The 23,303-nt window shown below is 35.4% G+C and overlaps 1 long non-coding RNA gene and 1 pseudogene across 1 annotated transcript; one reads left to right on the top strand and one right to left on the bottom strand.

The window, feature by feature from the left end:
- The window catches only part of LOC122136721, a 690,060-nt pseudogene that overhangs the window by 633,657 nt on the left and 33,100 nt on the right, over positions 1-23,303 (bottom strand).
- On the top strand, positions 12,031-16,540 carry LOC122136749. The gene is made up of 3 exons (XR_006154336.1): positions 12,031-12,594; positions 12,822-12,886; positions 15,919-16,540. It is a non-coding gene; the product is annotated as an uncharacterized LOC122136749 (long non-coding RNA).

The raw sequence follows: 23,303 nt of genomic DNA, 5'->3' as shown, positions 1-23,303 counted from the left end.
ATTTAGACAAAAAAAATAGCAACAAATTCAATATAATAAATTATAAAAGGAGGACGTTTCCTAAACTAGAAAACATTTACCGCCGCCCACTGTGTGACGTTCTTGAACCAGGAATCCGTGTGTCCACCACAACAAATTAGCTTCATTGGCTTTCTATGTGTGTTGTTTCTGTGGTCCCGACAAGTAATTTCAACACATTCCGTGCCACCACCACGTATATCGGGATTAAGGGCTCGTGTTCATTTCACGCATTTCTTTGAGATCAGCTTGCAGACAGCATTTCTCTGAGCACTCACCTGTAGAGAATAATCAGGTTCTCTCATGTTTCTTTCTTCTTTCAGTCTATTCTCTGAATCCTTTAAACCTGTAAGTGCAATGACAATTGTTTAGGGCTGAAAATTCAGAGGTCGTGCATTCAAACCCTGCACAGATACACTGACTGTTTGCACTGTAATTGGTGAAATGTCATTGTTGTTTAAAACATTATTTTAATGTGACAGTCTAACAAAGATAGAACATTTTATCCGCAACATTTTGAGGATGTTTTGAGGATGTTGATGAGGTAACAGATTATAAAATGTTCTCAAAAACACACTGGCACAATGTTTCAAGACAACAATTGAAGAACATTCTCTAAGCCACATTAGTAGAACATTATAAGAACATCTTTGAGGCTTGAGGTGATCAAATATTTTAATAAAACGTTCTTCTGATGTGACGGTTTAACAAAGATAGAACATTTTATCCGTAACATTTTGAGGATGTTTTGAGGATGTTGTTGAGGTAACATTATAAAATGTTCTCAAAAACACATTGGCACAATGTTTCAAGATAACAAAAGGAAGAACATTCTCTCAGCCACATTAGTATAACGTTATAAGAACATCATTGAGGCTTGAGGTCATGAAATGTTTTAATAAAACGTTCTTCTAATGTGATGGTCTAACAAAGATAGAACATTTTTTTCCGCAACATTTTGAGGATGTTTTGAGGTACACTGTAAAAAATGTGGAGTATGATTTACTTGAAAAAAGTTTGGAAAGTTTTTTTCACTCCAAGTAAAGCCTAAACATAATTATTAGTGGGATTAATTAGACATTTTAAGTTATGTTTACTTGGGAATTCCCAGTTAATTTTGTTGACACTTTGTTTGAAAATTTTACATTATGTAATGCTTATCACTGTAAAAAAGTGTGCTGTTAAATATCAATAATTTACTGCACTGAATAAAAGCAATATGCAAGATTTACTTAATTTTAACTTAATTTACTTAAATTTTGCACTCATGTATTTTAAGTAAAATGTAAGCATTGAATTAAATTTGCTCACTCAATAAAATAAATAGCTAAATGAACACAGAGACCTCAATACATGGTACACCATACACAATGATGGTAACAATCAGTGAATAGTGTTTGAGTATGAATGGGTCATTTTGAGTAGAAAATAAACCTAAGATGTCACAAAAAAGTATGTTTCTAAACCTAACATAAAAAGCAACCAAAAAAATGTAAATACAACTCGAAATCAGTGAGAAATGTAACATTTTTTATTATTCATGCCCCAGTGCAAGATGGGAAATATGGGATCATAACTTTGATATTTACTCAAAGAATCCTTGTAAATGTGACCGAGTGAATAAGGATTCAGGGGTGGGCCATGTATATTTTGCTCTATAAATAGCGCAAAGGTTAGTAGACGGCGTAACTTCCTGAAGCTTTGACCTTCTCCGTCTCCTTCCGGTATTGTGATCCCGAAGCACCATAGAGAGCCCAGGGAGGAAATCCTCAATTCAAGAGCGTGAGCGTGTGGGCAATTTAATGGGGTTAGTGTGAGTGTTGGACGCCATGTTTAACCTATAGCAACGAGCTGGATCACCCAGTCTATATTTAATTCTTGGATGACGGCAGAGATCTTTCTTCGGGGAGTCCTATTCATATGGACTTCTGACATTTAGGCCCTGCTGTTTTGTTTATGATTTATTTTTGTTATATAATGTTGTTCTCTTTTTGTAATTTATTTTATTATTTGAGTTTGGTTTAGACCAACCGCTGGAGTTTATGTGATGCGTAAAAAGTTTGAATTCATATGTTCATATGTCTTAGGAGCCAGCCTGTGTGGGAGTTCTTTCCTCCGGGGTCATGGACCTTTACTTCACTCATGTGGCGTGAGATTTCCTGCACTGCATGTGTATTGATTTGGGAGTGTGAAGTAGTTTTTATTATTCACTACACTTTTCTTTAAAAGTGGTTTTGTTAATTTTCTTGAAAACTGTGCACGTGTGGTGTGTGCTCTTAGGACAGCGAATCCGTGGCCTAGTGAATTTCTCTCTCTTCACACAGGCTTGGCCACTCCTACTGTAAGACTGGTGGGTTGTGATTTTTAGTAACTGACCTAACATGTATATTTATTAAATTCCTATTCCTCCTTTATAATTCACAATTAAAGTTGATAGTTGATTCAGAGGTTTTTAACTTATTGTCAATAAAGGTATTGAGCCTGAAAGTCACATCTTCGTTTTTCTATCAAGTACTGTCTAATTGAACTTGTCTTGCTGTTAATTCCATGGGTATGAACCCTGGTGGTGTAGTCGGGACTAAGTGTGACTGTAGCGCCTCTATTACATCAACATAACAAACTGTTCCAAGTAAATATACTTGAGTTCCAAATTTAATTTCTACAAGCTTAAATTGAGTACTAACATAGAATTTACTTTATTTATTTTTTTTAATTATTGCCTTAACTTAATTATTTAATGTAGAATTTACTTTTATTTTTATGTAGTAATTACTTCACCACAAAATCATTTTTATCTCTGTATTAGATTATAAAATGTTCTCAAAAACACACTGGCACAATGTTTTAAGATAACAGATGAAGAACATTCTCTCAGCCACATTAGTAGAACGTTATTAGAACATCATTGAGGCTTGAGATGATGACATGTTTTTTAATAAAACATTCTTCTAATGTGACGTGTAAATAAAGCTAGAACATTTTATCCACAACATTTTGAGGATGTTTTTGAGGAAACAGATTCTAAAATATTGTAAATAAAACATTGTGACAATGTTTCAATATAACAAATGAAGAACATTAATTCAGCTACATTAGTAGAATGTTTTAAGAATATCTTTGAGGCTTGAGGTGATGAAATGTTTTAATAAAACGTTCTTCTGATGTGACGGTTTAACAAAGAGAGAACATTTTATCCACAACATTTTGAGGATGTCGTTGAGGTAACAGATTACGAAATGTTCTCAAAAACACATTGGCACAATGTTTCAAGACAACAATTAAAGTACATTCTCTCAGCCACATTAGTAGAACGTTATACGAACTTCATTGAGGCTTGAGGTCATGAAATATTTTAATAAAACATTCTTCTAATGTGATGGTTTAACAAAGATAGAACATTTTACCTCCAATATTTTGAGGATATTGTTCTGTTAATAAAATATACTATGTTGTCACATTGGCACAATATTTCAAGAAACAATGTTTTCAAACAATAATTGACTGATTTAAAGGAGGGAAGAAGCACTTTCAATCGTATTCTTGTTAGTGTGGTTACCTGCAAAGAAACACGTGCAGCCATCATCACTTTGCATCAGAATGGCCTCAATGCAAGGAAATTGCTACAAGAAATTAGGGTCTGATTTCAACCTGGCACCAACTAGCAACTCGCCTTACTAAAAAACTTTCACTGTTTCTTTCTCAAACTTTAAAGCTAGTTCATTGAAAATTGCACCTGAAAGAACCATTTACAAGTTTACCATGTTAGGTGTAAACAAAGCTAGAACATTTTATCTGCAACATTTCGAGGATGTTTTGGGGATGTTGTTGAGGTAACAATTTATATAAATTTCTCAATAAAATATTGACATAATGTTTCAAGATAACAAAGGAAGAACATTATCTCAGTAAAATTAGGAGAATGTTATAAGGATGTCATTGAGGCCGGAGGTGATTGTCACAGTGTCTGGGTTGTGTTCCCTGGGTTAACCACTAGATGTCCTCCTTCCCCACGGTGTCGGTCACTTCCAGAACTACATTCCCCACGATCCCTGTCTCCTCATTGCACTCAGCTGTCACTGGTTAGTAATCATTGCACGCAGTCAATTCCCCATTAGCGTTTGTCATGTCCCTGTGTATTTATACCGGTCTGTCTTAAGCCGAGTTCAGACTGCACGATTTTAGGCCAGTTTTTGGCTCGCCGACAGGTTTTGAGAAATCGCCGACAAATGCCCGAAATCACAGGCAAATCGGTGCTCGTTCACGCGAGTGACAATCGCGCAATGTGAATGAGCAAAGACGCGATCTGAGAGAATCGCCGATGAGTCGCCGATGTTTGTGAGATATTTGGCATGCTAAATATCTGGACTGGTTGGCGATTAAAAATCCTGCTGTGTGAAAAGTGCTGACTGAAAACTACGTCGGCGATGGACCGACAGCCAATGAGAGAGCAAGATACAGAGCAGCGGGGAGTTTGGGGAGGAGTTATAGACCACAATATCAGCAAGCGTGGCTTATTTTTTTCTCTTGTTTTCGCTGCAAATCAGCGCACAGGCAATTCGTATTGCAAGCTTCTTGCGGCTAACATTTTTTAATAATAATCCCAGTCTCACGTGAGAACTCCCGGTCTTGCACGCGTGATATCGCGTTGTTGTCCTTGTCACATCTCGCGTGTGTTTGGTTGTGAAACGTAGTTTGCGTGCCAGACAGAGTTGTCGGCGATTCTTCCTATTTGTAAGTCATGCAGTGTGAAACCTTCTGTCGCCGATCCATCGTGCAGTGTGAACACAGCAGCGGGGACTCTTAAATGCTGCTGGCCAAGATATCATGCAGTGTGAAAATAACAGTGACCCGAGCTACTTTGAAAATCGTTGCAGTTCTGAACTCGGCTTTAGTATGTGTCACGGATTCCTTGTTTATTCGCGTCCGTCTCTTGTCGTGCTCTAGCCTTGTGTCCCTTGTTTTTCGTTTATGTTTGGTTATGTTTGGTTATTGACCCCTGCCTGGACTGTTTATTTCTTTGGATTGCCCTTAATAAAAAAGACATACTCGCATTTGGACTCTCACCGTGTTTCCTTGTATCCCGGACGTGACAGTGATGTAATGTTTTTTATAAAACGTTCTTGTAATGTGACTCAATAACAAATCTATAAACATTTTATCTGCAACATTTTGAGGATGTTTTGAGGATGTTGTTGAGGTAACAGATTAATATAATGTTCTCAATAAAAACAGTATTAAAATGTCTCTAGATAAACAAAGGAAGAACAGTTCTCTCAGCCACATTAGGAGAACGTTATAGGGAACATCACAGAGACTTGAGATTGTGTGATGTTTTTTTATAAAACGTTCTTGTAATGTGACAAAATAACAAAGCTAGAAACATTTTATCTGCAACATTTTGAGGATGTTTGACGCGTAACAGATTTTTATATAATGGTTGTCAATAAAAAATGTTTCAAGATAACAAAGGAAGAAACATTCTCTCAGTCACAATTAGGAAAATGTTATAGGAACATCACTAAGGCATGAGATGGTGTATGGTTTTTTTAATAAAAACGTTTCTTGTAATGTGACCGTATTAGCAAAGCTAGAACATTTTATCTGCATAAGCAATTTGAGGATGTTTTGGGATGTTGTTGAGGTGTAACAAAATATATAATGTTCTCAATAAAATATATGGCATAATGTTTCAAGATAAAACAAGGGAAGAACATTTTCACAGCCACATTAGTAGAACGTTATAGGGAACATCACTGAGGCCTGAGTGTGTTATGTTTTTTTTAATAAAAAACGTTCTTTGTAATGTGACTTAATAACAAAAGCTGGAAACATTTGAACTGCAACATTTTGAAGATGTTTTGTGGATGTTTTTGAGGTAAACAGATTATATAATGTTGTCAATATAAACATTTTTACAATGATTCAAGATAACAAAGGAAGAGTATTTTCACAGCCAATTAGGAAAACGTTATAAGAACGTCATTGAGGCCTGAGATGGTGTAATGTTTTTTGTAAAATGTTTTGGAATGTTCTTGTGTTTACAAAAACTACACTCTAAAAAAAGTGGTTCTTTAAAGGTCCCTTTACAAGTAGTAACACTCTTTTTAGAACTGTATCTTCCTGAAGAACATTTTATATGCTGAGACTGTTCTTTGCTTTAAAGTTCATGGTTCTTTTTCGCCGCTTTTTTGTTTTTCAAATCTGTAACTGTCAAAGTGTCGCTATCATTACTGGTTTTCTGGAGCTCAAGACAGACTTTCAACACACTCTTTCAGTGGTAAATGATTCATTTCTTAAAATTTCTATAAATTTAACCTTTAAAAATGGTAAATAGTTTCATGCCATTCATGTCTTTTTTTTTTTCTTTTAGGTTTAACAGAAAAATTCACATGGACCAGAATCTGTTCAGTTAAGGATACTAACCTTTCTCTTCACTCATGTAGGCCTAACTAAATGCTGGAAATTAATGATCCATGATTCAATGATTTTTTTTTTAAATTACTTTATGCATAAAAACACCAAGTCATGAATAAAAATTAAAGTTATCTTATGACTCTGTTATTTTTCGTACACTTTTGCCATCTTTTTAAAAAAAAAAACAAACAAAAACAATTTAACATATTGCTTTTTGTTTGTTTATTTGTTTATTTATGTAAAAACGTAAATAGAAGCCACCAAATATATTATAAAATCAGGTAGATATAGAGGGATGACAATTAATATTAATTAAGAAGAAGAAGAAAGAGCTTTTATTTCCAGGTACGGTTTTTTACATACGAGGAATTTGTTTTTCATGACAGAAGCTTCCGCAGTGCAACAGAATGAACAGAGGACAGAACAAAAACACAGATAATAAAATATGATTATTATTATTATTAATAAATAATATTTTATTAAATAAGTAATATATAAATAATTTTACCGGTGGGAAAATTTTGAGGATGTTGTTGAGAAAAACAGATTATCAATGTTTTTCAATAAAATATTGGCAAAATGGTTTCATAATAATAGAGGAAGAACTTTCTTTCAGCCACATTAGGGGGAACATGTTATGAGGATATCATTTTGAGGTCTGAAGATGACAAAATGTTCTTAAACAAAAAACAAAAAAAAAAAACACACCTTCTAGAACCATTACTAAAATGGCTTCTGCCCTGAGTGGTCAGCAGAGTCAGCTGAATTCCAGGGTCTCGATTACAAAAGGAAGAAGAAAAAAGTCTGGCTTTGGTATCTGAACTGTTGCCGAACGTGTTACAGGAGACGAGAAGCGCTGATTGACCCCCGTTTTAAATCCACCAATCACTGCATCTTTTCTCGTGACGTAAGAACATTTGAAATCGATGAACCGCGCGGGAACGGCTGTTGAAGAAATTGGTGTACAATTGCGTGGTCGGGAATCATCTTATTTTGACAGAACTAAGTGAGTACAGACGGAGTCTTTTCACATTCAAACGCAGCGGAATCGGATACAGAGGTGCTGGAGGAGGTTTTACTCGTTTTGCTACAGTGCGCGGTTCAAACAACAACCTGTCTCCAGGTCAGCGGAAACTCTCTCTTCCACAATAATTACCTGTACATTTCTTTATGGCTTTTTCAAGTTTACGTATTTCTTTTATCCTTTGCGTATGTACATACACAAACAAATCAGTTTCAATCTAAGATGCACGATTCTTTTTTGTCTTTATTCCTTTAGCGTTTCACATGCACATAAGACAGTTGCATTCCCCTTTAGCTCCTTTTCAATAACAGATAGATTTGTTTTCATCCAGAACCTAAACTGCCTGCTTGAAGCTGAACCACGGATGACGCAATACAAGTCTCCATTTACAACACAAAAGGTACTGTAACATTAATCCGTTTCTACTTTCTAGGTAGGTAGCTAACGTTGATTATTGGTAACATTTAGCTCTAGTTCAGTTCTCCCACTTTTAACTAGTTGCTTATTAGCTTGCATATTTCTAGTATATTGGTTGTTCATTAGTATTAAAGCACATATTAATGCCTTATTCTGGCTTGACCTTATTCTATATCCCTAAATCCTACCCAATAACCTAAATGGAAATGCTACACAAAACTACCTTACTATTTAATAAGCAGTAAATTAGGAGTTAAGGCAAAGTTTGTAGTTACTAGAGACTATGTTCCCTATACTGTAGGTTCAGTGGTTTTTCAAACCTGTCCTGGAGGCCCCCCTGCCCGGCACATTTTTGTATGTCTCCCTTATCAGACACACCAAATTTAGTTCTTTGCAGTCTCTACTAACAAAATGTGTTGAATCAGGTGTTTAAAACGTTCTTCTGATGTGACGGTTTAACAAAGAGAGAACATTTTATCCACAACATTTTGAGGATGTCGTTGAGGTAACAGATTACGAAATGTTCTCAAAAACACATTGGCACAATGTTTCAAGACAACAATTAAAGTACATTCTCTCAGCCACATTAGTAGAACGTTATAAACAACTTCATTGAGGCTTGAGGTCATGAAATATTTTTAATAAAACATTCTTCTAATGTGATGGTTTAACAAAGATAGAACATTTTACCTCCAATATTTTGAGGATATTGTTCTGTTAATAAATATACTATGTTGTCACATTGGCACAATATTTCAAGAAACAATGTTTTCAAACAATAATTGACTGATTTAAAGGAGGGAAGAAGCACTTTCAATCGTATTCTTGTCAGTGTGGTTACCTGCAAAGAAACACGTGCAGCCATCATCACTTTTGCATCAGAATGGCCTCAATGCAAGGAAATTGCTACAAGAAATTAGGGTCTGATTTCAACCTGGCACCAACTAGCAACTCGCCTTACTAAAAACTTTCACTGTTTCTTTCTCAAACTTTAAAGCTAGTTCATTGAAAATTGCACCTGAAAGAACCATTTACAAGTTTACCATGTTAGGTGTAAACAAAGCTAGAACATTTTATCTGCAACATTTCGAGGATGTTTTGGGGATGTTGTTGAGGTAACAATTTATATAAATTTCTCAATAAATATTGACATAATGTTTCAAGATAACAAAGGAAGAACATTATCTCAGTAAAATTAGGAGAATGTTATAAGGATGTCATTGAGGCCGGAGGTGATTGTCACAGTGTCTGGGTTGTGTTCCCTGGGTAACCACTAGATGTCCTCCTTCCCCACGGTGTCGGTCACTTCCAGAACTACATTCCCCACGATCCCTGTCTCCTCATTGCACTCAGCTGTCACTGGTTAGTAATCATTGCACGCAGTCAATTCCCCATTAGCGTTGTCATGTCCCTGTGTATTTATACCGGTCTGTCTTAAGCCGAGTTCAGACTGCACGATTTTAGGACAGTTTTTGGCTCGCCGACAGGTTTTTGAGAAATCGCCGACAAATGCCCGAAATCACAGGCAAAATCGGTGCTCGTTCACGCGAGTGACAATCGCGCAATGTGAATGAGCAAAGACGCGATCTGAGAGAATCGCCGATGAGTCGCCGATGCCCGTGAGATATTTGGCATGCTAAATATCTGGACTTGTCGGCGATTCAAAATCATGCTGTGTGAAAATTGTTCTGACTGAAAACTACGTCGGCGATGACCGACAGCCAATGAGAGAGCAAGATACAGAGCAGCGGGGAGTTCGGGGAGGAGTTATAGACCACAATATCAGCAAGCATGCCTTTTTTTTTTTTTTCTTGTTTTCGCTGCAAATCAGCGCACAGGCAATTCGTATTGCAAGCTTCTTGCGGCTACCATTTTTAATAATAATCCCAGTCTCACGTGAGAACTCCGGTCTTGCACGCGTGATATCGCGTTGTTTCCTTGTCACATCTCCCGTGTGTTTGGTTTTGTGAAACGTAGTTTGCGTGCCAGACAGAGTTTGTCGGCGATTCTTCCTATTGTAAAGTCATGCAGTGTGAAACCTTCTGTCGCCGATCCATCGTGCAGTGTGAACACAGCAGCGACTTAATGCTGCTGGCCAAGATAGTCATGCAGTGTGAAAATAACAGTGACCCGACTACTTTGAAAATCGTGCAGTCTGAACTCGGCTTTAGTATGTGTCACGGAGTCCTTGTTTATTCTCGTCCGTCTCTTGTCGTGCTCTAGCCTTGTGTCCTTGTTCGTTTATGTTTGGTTATGTTTGGTATTGACCCCTGCCTGGACTGTTTTATTCTTTGGATTGCCCTTAATAAAAGACATACTCGCATTTGGATCTCTCACCGTGTTTCCTTGTATCCCGGACGTGACAGTGATGTAATGTTTTTTATAAAACGTTCTTGTAATGTGACTCAATAACAAATCTATAACATTTTATCTGCAACATTTTGAGGATGTTTTGAGGATGTTGTTGAGGTAACAGATTATATAATGTTCTCAATAAAACAGTATTAAAATGTCTCTAGATAACAAAGGAAGAACATTCTCTCAGCCACATTAGGAGAACGTTATAGGAACATCACAGAGACTTGAGATTGTGTGATGTTTTTATAAAACGTTCTTGTAATGTGACAAAATAACAAAGCTAGAACATTTTATCTGCAACATTTTGAGGATGTTTTGAGGTAACAGATTATATAATGTTGTCAATAAAAATGTTTCAAGATAACAAAGGAAGAACATTCTCTCAGTCACATTAGGAAAATGTTATAGGAACATCACTAAGGCATGAGATGGTGTTATGTTTTTTAATAAAACGTTCTTGTAATGTGACGTATTAGCAAAGCTAGAACATTTTATCTGCAGCAATTTGAGGATGTTTTGGGGATGTTGTTGAGGTAACAAATTATATAATGTTCTCAATAAAATATTGGCATAATGTTTCAAGATAACAAGGGAAGAACATTTTCACAGCCACATTAGTAGAACGTTATAGGAACATCACTGAGGCCTGAGTGTGTTATGTTTTTTTAATAAAACGTTCTTGTAATGTGACGTAATAACAAAGCTGGAACATTTGAACTGCAACATTTTGAAGATGTTTTGTGGATGTTTTTGAGGTAACAGATTATATAATGTTGTCAATATAACATTGTTACAATGATTCAAGATAACAAAGGAAGAGTATTTTCACAGCCACATTAGGAAAACGTTATAAGAACGTCATTGAGGCCTGAGATGGTGTAATGTTTTTTGTAAAATGTTTTGGAATGTTCTTGTGTTTACAAAACTACACTCTAAAAAAAGTTGGTTCTTTAAAGGTCCTTTACAAGTAGTAACAGCTCTTTTTAGAACTGTATCTTCCTGAAGAACATTTTATATGCTGAGACTGTTCTTTGCTTTAAAGTTCATGGTTCTTTTTCCCCGCTTTTTTGTTTTTCAAATCTGTAACTGTCAAAGTCGCATCATTACTGGTTTTCTGGAGCTCAAGACAGACTTTCAACACACTCTTCAGTGGTAAATGATTCATTTCTTAAAATTTCTATAAATTTAACCTTTAAAAATGGTAACTAGTTTCATGCCAATCATGTCTTTTTTTTTCTTTTTAGTTTAACAGAAAATTCACATGACCAGATCTGTTCAGTTAAGGATACTAACTTTCTCTTCACTCAGTAGGCCTAACATAAATGCTGAAATAATGATCCATGATTCAATGATTTTTTTTTTAAATTACTTTATGCATAAACACCAAGTCATGAATAAAATTAAAGTTATCTTATGACTCTGTTATTTTTCGTACACTTTGCCATGTCAAAAAAAAAAAACAAACAAAAACAATTTAACATATTGCTTTTTGTTTGTTTATTTGTTTATTTATGTAAAACGTAAATAGAAGCCACAATATATTATAAAATCAGGTAGATAGAGGGATGACAATTAATATTAATTAAGAAGAAGAAGAAAGAGCTTTATTTCCAGGTACGGTTTTACATACGAGGAATTTGTTTTCATGACAGAAGCTTCCGCAGTGCAACAGAATGACAGAGACAGAACAAAAACACAGATAATAAAATATGATTATTATTATTATTAATAAATAATATTTATTAATAAGTAATATATAAATAATTTTACCGGGAAAATTTTGAGGATGTTGTTGAGAAAACAGATTATACAATGTTTTCAATAAAATATTGGCAAAATGTTTCATAATAATAGAGGAAGAACTTTCTTTCAGCCACATTAGGAACATGTTATGAGGATATCATTTTGAGGTCTGAGATGACAAAATGTTCTTAAAAAAAAACAAAAAAAAAACACCTTCTAGAACATTACTAAAATGGCTTCTGCCCTGAGTGGTCAGCAGAAGTCAGCTGAATTCCAGGGTCTCGATTACAAAAGGAAGAAAAAGTCTGGCTTTGGTATCTGAACTGTTGCCGAACGTGTTACAGGAGACGAGAAGCGCTGATTGACCCACGTTTAAATCCACCAATCACTGCATACTTTTCTCGTGACGTAAGAACATTTGAAATCGATGAACCGCGCGAACGGCTGTTGAAGAAATTGGTGTACAATGTGCGTGGTCGGAATCATCTTATTTTGACAGAACTAAGTGAGTACAGACGGAGTCTTTCACATTCAAACGCAGCGGAATCGGATACAGAGGTGCTGGAGGAGGTTTTACTCGTTTCTACAGTGCGCGGTTCAAACAACAAACCTGTCTCCAGGTCAGCGGAACTCTCTCTTCCACAATAATTACCTGTACATTTCTTTATGGCTTTTTCAGTTTACGTATTTCTTTTTATCCTTTGCGTATGTACATACACAAAAATCAGTTTCAATCTAAGATGCACGATTCTTTTTTGTCTTTATTCCTTTAGCGTTTCACATGCACATAAGACAGTTGCATTCATTTAGCTCCTTTTCAATAACAGATAGATTTGTTTTCATCCAGAACCTAAACTGCCTGCTTGAAGCTGAACACGGATGACGCAATACAAGTCTCCATTTACAACAAAGGTACTGTAACATTAATCCGTTTCTACTTTCTAGGTAGCTAACGTTGATATTGGTAACATTTTAGCTCTTAGTTCAGTTCTCACTTTTAACTAGTTGCTTATTAGCTTGCATATTTCTAGTATATTGGTTGTTCATTAGTATTTAAAGCACATATTAATGCCTTATTCTGCTTGACCTTATTCTATATCCCTAAATCCTACCCAATACCTAAATGGAAATGCTACAAAAACTACCTTACTATTAATAAGCAGTAAATTAGGAGTTAAGGCAAAAGTTGTAGTTACTAGAGAATATGTTCCCTATACTGTAGTTCAGTGGTTTTTCAAACCTGTCCTGGAGGCCCCCCTGCCCGGCACATTTTGTATGTCTCCCTTATCAGACACACCAAATTTAGTTCTTGCAGTCTCTACTAACAAAATGTGTTGAATCAGGTGTGTTCGATGATGGAGACTTACAAAATGTGCAGGGCAGGGGGGCCTCCAGGACAGGTTTGGAAACTCCTGCTGTAGTGTTACTTTAATATGGTGTTCTATGCATATGAATACTGTACATTTGCTACTTAAGTGTTCATCTGATTATGTCTTTACAATTTAAAAGTTAATAATCTTTCAGTAATTCATAATGGGGTAATGGAAAAGATATAAGCATTAAGTCTAAGATTGTGTTTTTGATTTGGTAGTCTAGCAAATATTGTATGTACTGGTAATAGCAGTCTTAGGTAAGACTTTAAAGTATGTCATTGTATATTGCATATTGTTTACTTATTTAATTTACTTATTATTATTATTATTATTATTATTATTATTATTCTCTTTTCTTCTGAGACTGAAATTTTCAACTCTTTTGTGCACAAAAAGTATTCTCGTAGCTTCAAAAAAATCAAGGTTGAACCACTGACGTCACATGGACTATTTTAACAATGTCCTTACTATGTTTGTGTGCCTTGACCGTGGTGGTAGTACCGTTGCTGTCTATGGAGGATCAGAGAGCTCTCAGATTTCATCGGTGGCCGTGGGTTAAAATGATTCTTTTTGATTTTTTTTTTACATTCAGCACAAACAGCTGTTGTTGAGGCTTGCGCTGCCTGACTGTTTGTGAGAGACTTTCATGGAGAAATGAAATGTGTTACTCCACTCATAAAGAAATTCACAGAAATAGAAACATACTGAGGGAAAAATTCAACAGGTTTAGTTTATTTCTAACATGATGTATTTAAGTAACATACCATGAGAGGGGAGCTATTTTGCTGAATATTTTTATGAGTACAAATATTACCTTGATTTTAGACACAATATTGACTGTTTTGTTCTGTTTCATCAATGAAACTGCAGGTGCTTCTCAATAAATTAGAATGTTGTGGAAAAGTTCATTTATTTCATTAATTAAACTCAAATTGTGAAACTTGTGTATTAAATAAATTCAGTGCACACAGACTGAAGTAGTTTAAGTCTTTGGTTCTTTTAATTTTGATGATTTAGGCTCACATTTAACAAAAACCCACCAATTCACAATTTGAGTTGAATTACTGTAATAAATGAACTTTTTCACAACATTCTAATTTATTGAAAAGCGCCTGTAGTTCCAAAGGAAGATGACAGCAGAAGTATTTCACATTCTCCAAGCAACACTCTGCATTATTTCAGTAGTGTTTTGAACCTACCAATCAGTTAAATGAATAAGTGAATTCCCATCTTCTACTGGTGGTTTAGTGTATTTAAAAATATGATTTTTTTTTTTGTATAGGCCTATTAAAAAATTTATTGCAGTTTTAATTTGGCACTGTAAATTTAATTTGATAATTGCACATTAAAGATGATATACATTTAATAAGGTTGAAAAATATTGGCCTTTATTAAGGTAAATAACATCCTGGAGTAAATATAAAAAAACATAAGAAGATTTAAGTATGTAAAAGCTGATAGAGAACTTATGAAAATATAGCTTCTTATTATGTTTATACCACCAAAAGTATTGTTGATGCAGTGCTTTTGTGAGGATATTTTGTATGGGATATTGTCTGCTCATATGAAAAGTTCATTGTATGGTAATAATGAATAGCATTTTTGACAGTGATGATATCATCCTGATAACCAGGGGAAAAAAGTTTTGTGAAATTAGGCTTTTATTTTCATTACATTACACTGTAGGGGACATTTTGTTTTTTGTTTAAAAAAGAAAAAGAAAAAAAGAAATACAATAAAATGACATGAAAGACATCAATAGAGATTTTTTTCATTCAATTTTTAGGTTTCAGGATTTTTGTTAACCAAACGTTGTATAAAGATGATTCTCAACTATGTTATGAAATATAAAACAAAATGCTATGCTTAGGTCTCAGGAGGATATTTTGTTTGTTTTTTACATTAAATGCATTAAATATCACACATGCATTTAATATAATGTGTATTTCCATCACAGGTTTGGTCTTAAATTTCACGAAAGGTGGTATTAAATTTTATTTCATGTGTATAAACACACAGTTGCAAGAAAATGTCTGAATTGTAAGCTGATATTTTTCCTGTCAGAATTTGACAATTGCAACTTTTTATCTCAATTCTGAGAAAAGTCACTGGCACTCTTGCATTCAAATACAGTGCCACTTTATATCTGATTTAAAACAAGCAGAAATCTGTAAGAAATTATATGATCCATAGACAAAATAAATGATGAAAATTAGCTGGTATGTCAGATGTAAAACCTAGCCTTGTGACCCAGGTTCTGACATATGCTACAGCTATGCACAATGTGACCCGAGTTCAAGTCTCGGCTCAAGGTTCAGGCTTTTCAAGCCAATGTCAAGTTGTGTTATTAATGTTTAATGGATTATTTAGACGGGGTTTAAATTATATAAATAATATAGATACTCATAAGGTGTCATATGTATACTTTCAATAAAATTTGGTATTTACATAGTTTCTGAATACTAATTAGGCTGGCTAATTTAGAAAGTTTTCAGTATTGTTTGTGATCTTAAGATGTAATATGTATTTGTATTCTTTCTGTTTACACTGTTGTATGCTCCTCTGTTATAGGCCATGAGGAAGAACTCTATCATGCACACAGTAAATAGAGCTCAGTGCTGCTAACTGGGAGAGCAGCTGGAAAACTGGAGGAGAAGAACAGTTGAACACCTATTAATACAGAGGACTGTATTATCTTCTACAAGAACCACAACAAGCAAAGACAATGATGCTCTCTCTGAGCAAACAACAGTCAGAAGCTTGATTATGCACTGCACTTTTCTGAGTGCTTCAAAATGTGATGCTGAGTTAGATTTTGATGTTGTTATTTTTTAGGTTATTAAATTGTATGATTTAAGAATGTAATAGCTAAGCTTTTTTTTTTTTTTTTGAGTGTTTAGGATTCTGGGAACAAAAAAAAACTTCCTGCTAAAAACTTTATAAGAATGTAAAGGGATAATGTTATGACTAAACATGTAAAGAAGGTCACCACAGAAGTTTTTTAGAGTGTTTTTAGAGCATGTCATCCTACCTTTTATAAGAACGTTCTAAGAACAAAAATAAAGCTAAAAACTTTGTAAGAATGTTAGGGAATGATGATCTAACAATGTTATCACTAAACATTTTTAGAATGTTGGAAGAGAATGTTATCCTATCTTATAGGAAAATGTTCTGGGACCAAAAATAAAACTACCCGCTAAACACTTTATAAGAATGTTACAGACTGTTCTAACAATGTTGTCACTAAACAATTTTAGAATGTTTTTAGAGAATGTTATTCTGTCTTATAGAATAATGTTCTGGGAACTAAAATAAAACTACCCGCTAAAAACTTTGTAAGAATGTTAGGGAATGATGTTCTAACAATGTTATTACTAAACATTTTAAGAATTGTTTAAAAAAATGCATCATAGAAATGTTTCATAGACCTTCAGTTGTTATGCTTTAAAATCCCATGCCATTTGTAATTTCACTGTATTTTCACCTCCTAAATTACTACCCCAATTCTATAATGGTAAAATTTATTCAGGCCAGTGGCATTTTTTTATGACATTATTTATTTAAATTTTTATTTTTAGAATAATTGTAGCCTACAAAAATGGGTAAATCAAAACAAATATGATAACTTTTTAACTGCAGGCAGATATAGGCCTATATTATTGTACATTAGAAATATTTGGATCGTCCCTTATTCTGTCCCTTATTTTATTAAAGAATAAATATTATAAATAAATAATAAAAGAAAGAACCTCTATTAGCCCTTATTTTCCATTTCTGAAGTTAATTGGCAACTCTAATGATGATGTTATTATCTTTTGACTCCCTGACAGTGGCACCTTCTTTTTTTTTCTTTTTTTTTAAATGAACAATTCCTGTATAAAATGTGAGAGCAACCTTTATATCAAACATTTTGAAATCGTCCACAGCTGAGCATCGCGGGAGGCAGGTTGAGTGTGCGGAGTGAATGTTATGCACAAAGTCATTTTCAGATGCAATGGAAAAATAAAGCTGGATAAAAACATACACGAAACTTGTAAATAGTAAATAACATAGCTTAGATTAGGCCCATACGCTGTTCCTAAGTATATAATGTAAATTTGATAACCCACAATAGGCCTGTTAATTAATATACAAATTAACTGATCCCGTCCTATCTCGTTGCCACCAAAGTTTTCTCAGTCCTCCAGAAGTGTTCACGGCCGTGGGAAGAAAAGGCACAACAGACACAAAATCTGAGTATACCTTCACTTCAAATCTTTATTGTCTTACACAGGGTATATATAAGGATAAAATGAGGGTGGTACAGCCCTTTCAACCAATAGGATACAGATTACATATGGGTTGAGTATGAGCCAAAACAACAATTTATATAAGTCATACATATGTTCAGGAACTACTGGACATATAAGGAATAACCTGGGCCCACAAAGGTCCCCCACCCTTCTTCACCGATTGAACCCTATGCATCAACTCCGCATGCGGGTATACATTGAGATAAAGAGATATAGGAATAGAAAAGAGAGAGAGAGCACACAGATGGGAGGAGGGAGAAAACCAAGGGGAAAGAAAGGGAGGGTAGGAGCAAGGCAGCAGATGAGATCTCATATAAAAGAAAACATCTGGAAGAGAGGAGGGATTATAGAGAGGCACAAAAACATCTGGCAGAGAGCATAATATAATCTAACAGGTCCCCCATTAAGACATAAAGGCTCTCTGCCCAATTCCCCTTCTCTTAACATTAGCTCAGCATTTTTCTCATTCCACTTAAGATCAGCACATTCAACAGTTCTATTCATCAACACACTCACGAGCATCCTTTACCAACTTGCCAACCAAGGCAAAAATCATTCTGAGTGTTCGCTACTTCCCTTGCCTTATAATTCCTAAGCATTCCTAGACATACTCGGTAAACCTTTATCAATCAGCATCAATCAACCTTGATCAAACATCTACCATCCGCCTCATTATGAGGGTTATCTGTGCAACATAATATTCCCACTATAACACATTTTGCCCTTTAAACATAATCTGTTCATTTTGCAGTGCAGGTAACTGTAAGCCTTGTAGCTTTTCCTTGGCCTCAATCTTAACAATATGGTTGGCTAGTCACTACCACATGTTCATAGTAAATGTATGGTCTATCTGCATTATCTAGCCAATTTTCCTCACCCATATTTACAAGGAAATATGTACAGGTGAGCAGGCTTTCTGTACAGCCAGGCATATTACCAGATTAACAGCCATGGCCTAATAATTTTAGTATTATTCTTACAAGTTCTAATTTCCTTCACATAATTCTCTATAAAAAACATAATATATATTAGATTGCAAAAATTTAAATGCTTTTCATTACATTGTTCACATCTTTGGTTTCTAAAAATACCTCATTATCCCCAACTGGATATGCTTAACGTATGAGACCTCAACCAGGACAGTCAGATTCGGGCCAATATAACTAACCCCTAATGTCACCTGGATGTCTGCTGGGGTTGCGGACTTGCTACAGGTCTCAGGCTTATAATGTCAGGTGGACTTCTAGAGGTGGTCCAATTTTTCAGCTCGTCTCATTTGTGCTGCACTTTCAATTTTAGCTTGTGTTATTAATAATTCTAATGTAAAAATCAAGTTAATCTAACAAATTAACTTTTAAAGTCTATATCAGTGCTGTAGACCTATGCAGTAACTCAAGTCAACTACCAGAACAACAACATTATCAGTAATGTCAAACAAATACACAAAAAATAAATCTTCCGATAAATCTAAACCACATCATAATCTCTTCGTTCGATGCTGTATCAGAATGATGTCAGGATCAGGATGATTTAATCAGTCTCTTTTCCCTGCTAAGAGTTGCTCCTCAATCTTTCCTTGATTCCGGCAGGATCTTAATCAGTTGGAGCAAACAGCGGGCTTTTAAGCCACCAGTTGAGTTTGCTCATTTTCCTCGCTGGTCCCCCTAAAGGGACTCTTCTGCCCCTGCCTGGGTTAGAGGCACACCTGTTGTGAACTCAGGATGTTCCTCCTTTCAACGAAAAGGAACACCGAAGCCATGTATATCGCTGTCTCATCGGACAGTCCAGATTAGCGGAGTAAACCATCCTTGATATCAGAAGAACTACCTATACCTGTGATAGGAGATCTTAAAATGTTTTTGTTAGAAACAACATGTTTACTCATCACCTAGTCGATCCTTATTGTAGTGATCTGTGAGGAAAAAAATCACGTGGACTGAGGACTGTCCATTTTCCCAATAACACCAGTAAAGTGAGAGGACTAGTACCCATATCATTCCAATTTCAATCAATATCATTTATTTTCCCATCTGATTTCTTTCCTCTTCCCCCTGTATACCACGTCTAAGTGGTATACACTAAAGTTCAATTCAACTCAGCTCAACTCAACTATTTCTGTGTTGTTTCAAGGTATCTCACTATCATCAAATAATTTCTGAAACATGACCTTTTTTAACCTATTAATATCAGTTTTTCTTTGAAACACTCAGCCCACATGTAACATGTTAACAAGCACAATATATTTCATACATATGACACATAATCAGTTTGATGAAGTCCGTCATGACATCCTGAAAAGGGAAAAATAAAAAGTTAAGTGTGGGGTGGACAGGGCAAGCCTTCTTGCTCTGCCTTCCCATGTTTTACCCTGCGCAGGTGTGGCACTTTTCTTTTCCTGCCACAAAATATCCCAAGCCAGGATAATTAGCCAAATTAATCCATAGCCATTATTTCTGGGGCATAATCTACCTTGTGTGCCCCCTTAGAAACAGCTGTTCATGGCAGTTTGTCTGCCTTGGTGCACCATCACTCACACACTTTCACACACTCTCACACCCACCTCTGGCCAGAGCATCATCTCTTTTTGTCACTGCCTCCACAGACAGTGAATTGAATGAGGAATGTCAGTTTCTAGGGTGGAATACCACCAAGTCTTTCTCGAATGAAACAATTTCGGTACCGACAGAAGCTACTCAGCGTAGGCACTGTGGCATTTCCCTTGCAACAGTGTCTAAACGTTTGACTAAAACCGTTGGATGATGTCCATCACAATGGGGTTGAATTCCTCATCGCGTTCATAACCCCAAAATTTTTCACTATTTTGTCAAAATAATCTTTTAGGCCTAGGCATCCCATTATTGAAATTTTAATTTCTGAGATATAATTATTCTGTGTATTTTAGTTTTGTCTTTACTAGTTTTTTCTATTGCTCATGAGCTGCTCTTAAAGATTGGAGATCTCCACATAATCTTGGATCCATGGCCAAAAACACTTACATCATGTAACCGCTTTCTCTGGGTATGACAGCATTTGTGATTTGACAAGTTTGGAATTTTAAAACTTAAATTCATCCCTAAGAAATCTATATTTACCAAGATGGAGTGACTAGTATCATTGCTTTACAATTCATATTTTGATACTTTGTGCCCTCTACTCCCCTATGTTTAAGGAATCTTGGAACATTTATGTTTATCAGCTTTACAAGAAGCTCCATCTTTACATCAGAGTCTAAACTCTCCCTATATTTCACAGTAAGTCCTCTCTATGCTAAATCCAGTCCAAGTTTTAGCTGATTGAGAAATCAAGCAAACATTTAACTTCTTTCATATGGTTGGACTGATGCCTATTAAGAGAAAGCAGTTTGTTGTTAGTTAAACAGCTTACAAAGAACTGCTATCAGACCATTAAATTATCAAGTTGCAAATTAATATGACAAATCAAAATCTGAGGTCACTGTAGTGGTCACTGTATATGCAGTACCTTGACCACGAGGGAAAAGATGGAAGTCTCTGAAAATCATTTGAACATGTCTTGGCTGTCTTAGTGTCTTTTTCCTTCTGCAGTGTCTTCCAGTCTGTCACATGGTGATGAGGATATGATGGGGCATCAGAGTTTTGACTCAGGATGCAGTTATCTTCCGCTCTGCCTCTCATGGCAGATGTCTGCAATGTTTCAGTATTTCTCCATTCCAGCCCCTCCCAGAAGTGTCATATTCCTCTTACAGGGGGTGTAGCCGATCGCTCCTCAGCTTTTCCTGTTCTTCACAGCCATAATGTCTCTTTCTTCATGTTGGATCGCCCATTGGCAGCTATGTCGTCTTGTTGCTTCTATAAAATGAACACTCAAGAGAACCGCATTATAAACTTTGACCACTACTGCATATAAGCAATCTCTGGTATGGTCAGTCATCTTGTGCAACTGTCCAAAATTTAAGGAATCTCATCCAGTTAACAATATATATATATCAGTTCTTTGGTTTATTTTAATAAGCAAGTTCTTCTTTGCTGGTAAAGTGCAAGCAATTCCTTCTTTGCAGAATGCAGAAAAGAGCAGTAACCTATTCTGTCTGATATGAACATTTCCTACTTCTATAATTCTTATGAATACATCAGCCTGATGCATTGTATTATAACTTCAGACTGAAATCTTGTAAATAGTCTACCAAATGTAACAACCAAAGTCAAGATTTTTTATTTTATTTAAATTATTAGCTTAATACGGCCGTTTAAAATAGTCACTCAATCTTGTTCCCAATGATCACAATGCACAAGTTATTTTAGTCTCAATCTCCACAATGTATCACATTTCAGGCTGTCCCCCGGAGATAACGGACACTAACTTCATGCTTGTAAAGATAAAATGTAATGCAAGCTATCTCTTTGAAAACATCTATTTATCATTATATTACTTGTGTATTCATCAATATAATTCCCTTGTGGCTCGCACTTTTCATATAAACTAGCCTTTAACTTTTCAGAGCCAATACTTAACTCAGATGTCCTAAAAAAATTCTGCCAAATCATCTAAATACAGTTTTCATTTCTGCTCATCCGTCTGATCAACAGTACTGTCCTAATTTTGGCTTTGTTGGTTACTGACATGCGTGCTTCCATTCCCCTTCATATTGCGCAAGCTGACATTGCGAATTGAAAATACACCTAATGGAAACACCATTTCGCAAAAACTTGCTGTTTTTATTCATATTTTATATTTTATTATTAAAAAGTTAATAATTTGCAAACCTGCTGTGGAAACAGGGTTTTCGCATTTTCATGTTACATGCCGTATGTAAAAAGTCATATGATAATTCTTCAATGTACAATAATCTCCAAAAAACATTTCATACGTCCGGTATAAGGGTTTTCCCCTACCATTAATGCTTAGACAATTTACACTGCACACATTCAATTAAATTCAATTAAATTCAAGTTTATTTGTATAGCGCTTTTTACGATACAAATCATTACAAAGCAACTTTACAGAAAATTAAGTTTCTACAATATTTAGTAGTAGCTTATCAGTGGTGACTGTCAGTTCATGTGCATATGGCAGAAATGTTCAGAAAAATCAATAAAAGACGTAAACAAACAGACAATTAACACTATTAACAGCAATTATGCAATCAAACTTATAGCAAAATGTGGTAGTTCTGTATGTTGTCTCTGGGTTAACATCATCTGAGGTCCTCTGAGGGGCTGGCATCATCTTTTCTCAGGTGTTCTGGATCCAGACTGGAGCTTGTGTAAATCCTAGTTACCACGGGATGTAAATCCAGAAAAAACAGAGAAACAAATAGAGACATAATTAGCGTAGCTGCTGTTCCATCCAAGTAAAATTAATTAGTTTAACCCAAGCTAAAGAATAATAATGCACATTTGATCAGATATAACTGCAGTCCAAAATTTATGAGATGCATTATTTGAATGCTTGGCCAAAGAGGTGTGTTTTTAATCTAGATTTAAACAGAGGAAGTGTGTCTGAACCCCGAGCATTATCAGGAAGGCTATTCCAGAGTTTGGGAGACGAATGCGAAAAAGCTCTACCTCCTTTAGTCGACTTTGCTATCCTAGGTACTATCAAAAGTCCAGCGTTTTGTGACCTTAGGGAGCGTGATGGGTTGTAGCGTGGTAGAAGACTCGTTAGGTACGCAGGAGCTAAGCCATT

The sequence above is a fragment of the Cyprinus carpio genome, chromosome B3 (assembly GCF_018340385.1).
Source record: "Cyprinus carpio isolate SPL01 chromosome B3, ASM1834038v1, whole genome shotgun sequence".
NCBI classification, from domain to species: Eukaryota; Metazoa; Chordata; class Actinopteri; order Cypriniformes; family Cyprinidae; genus Cyprinus; species Cyprinus carpio.
This window is presented reverse-complemented; position numbering and strand designations above follow the sequence as displayed.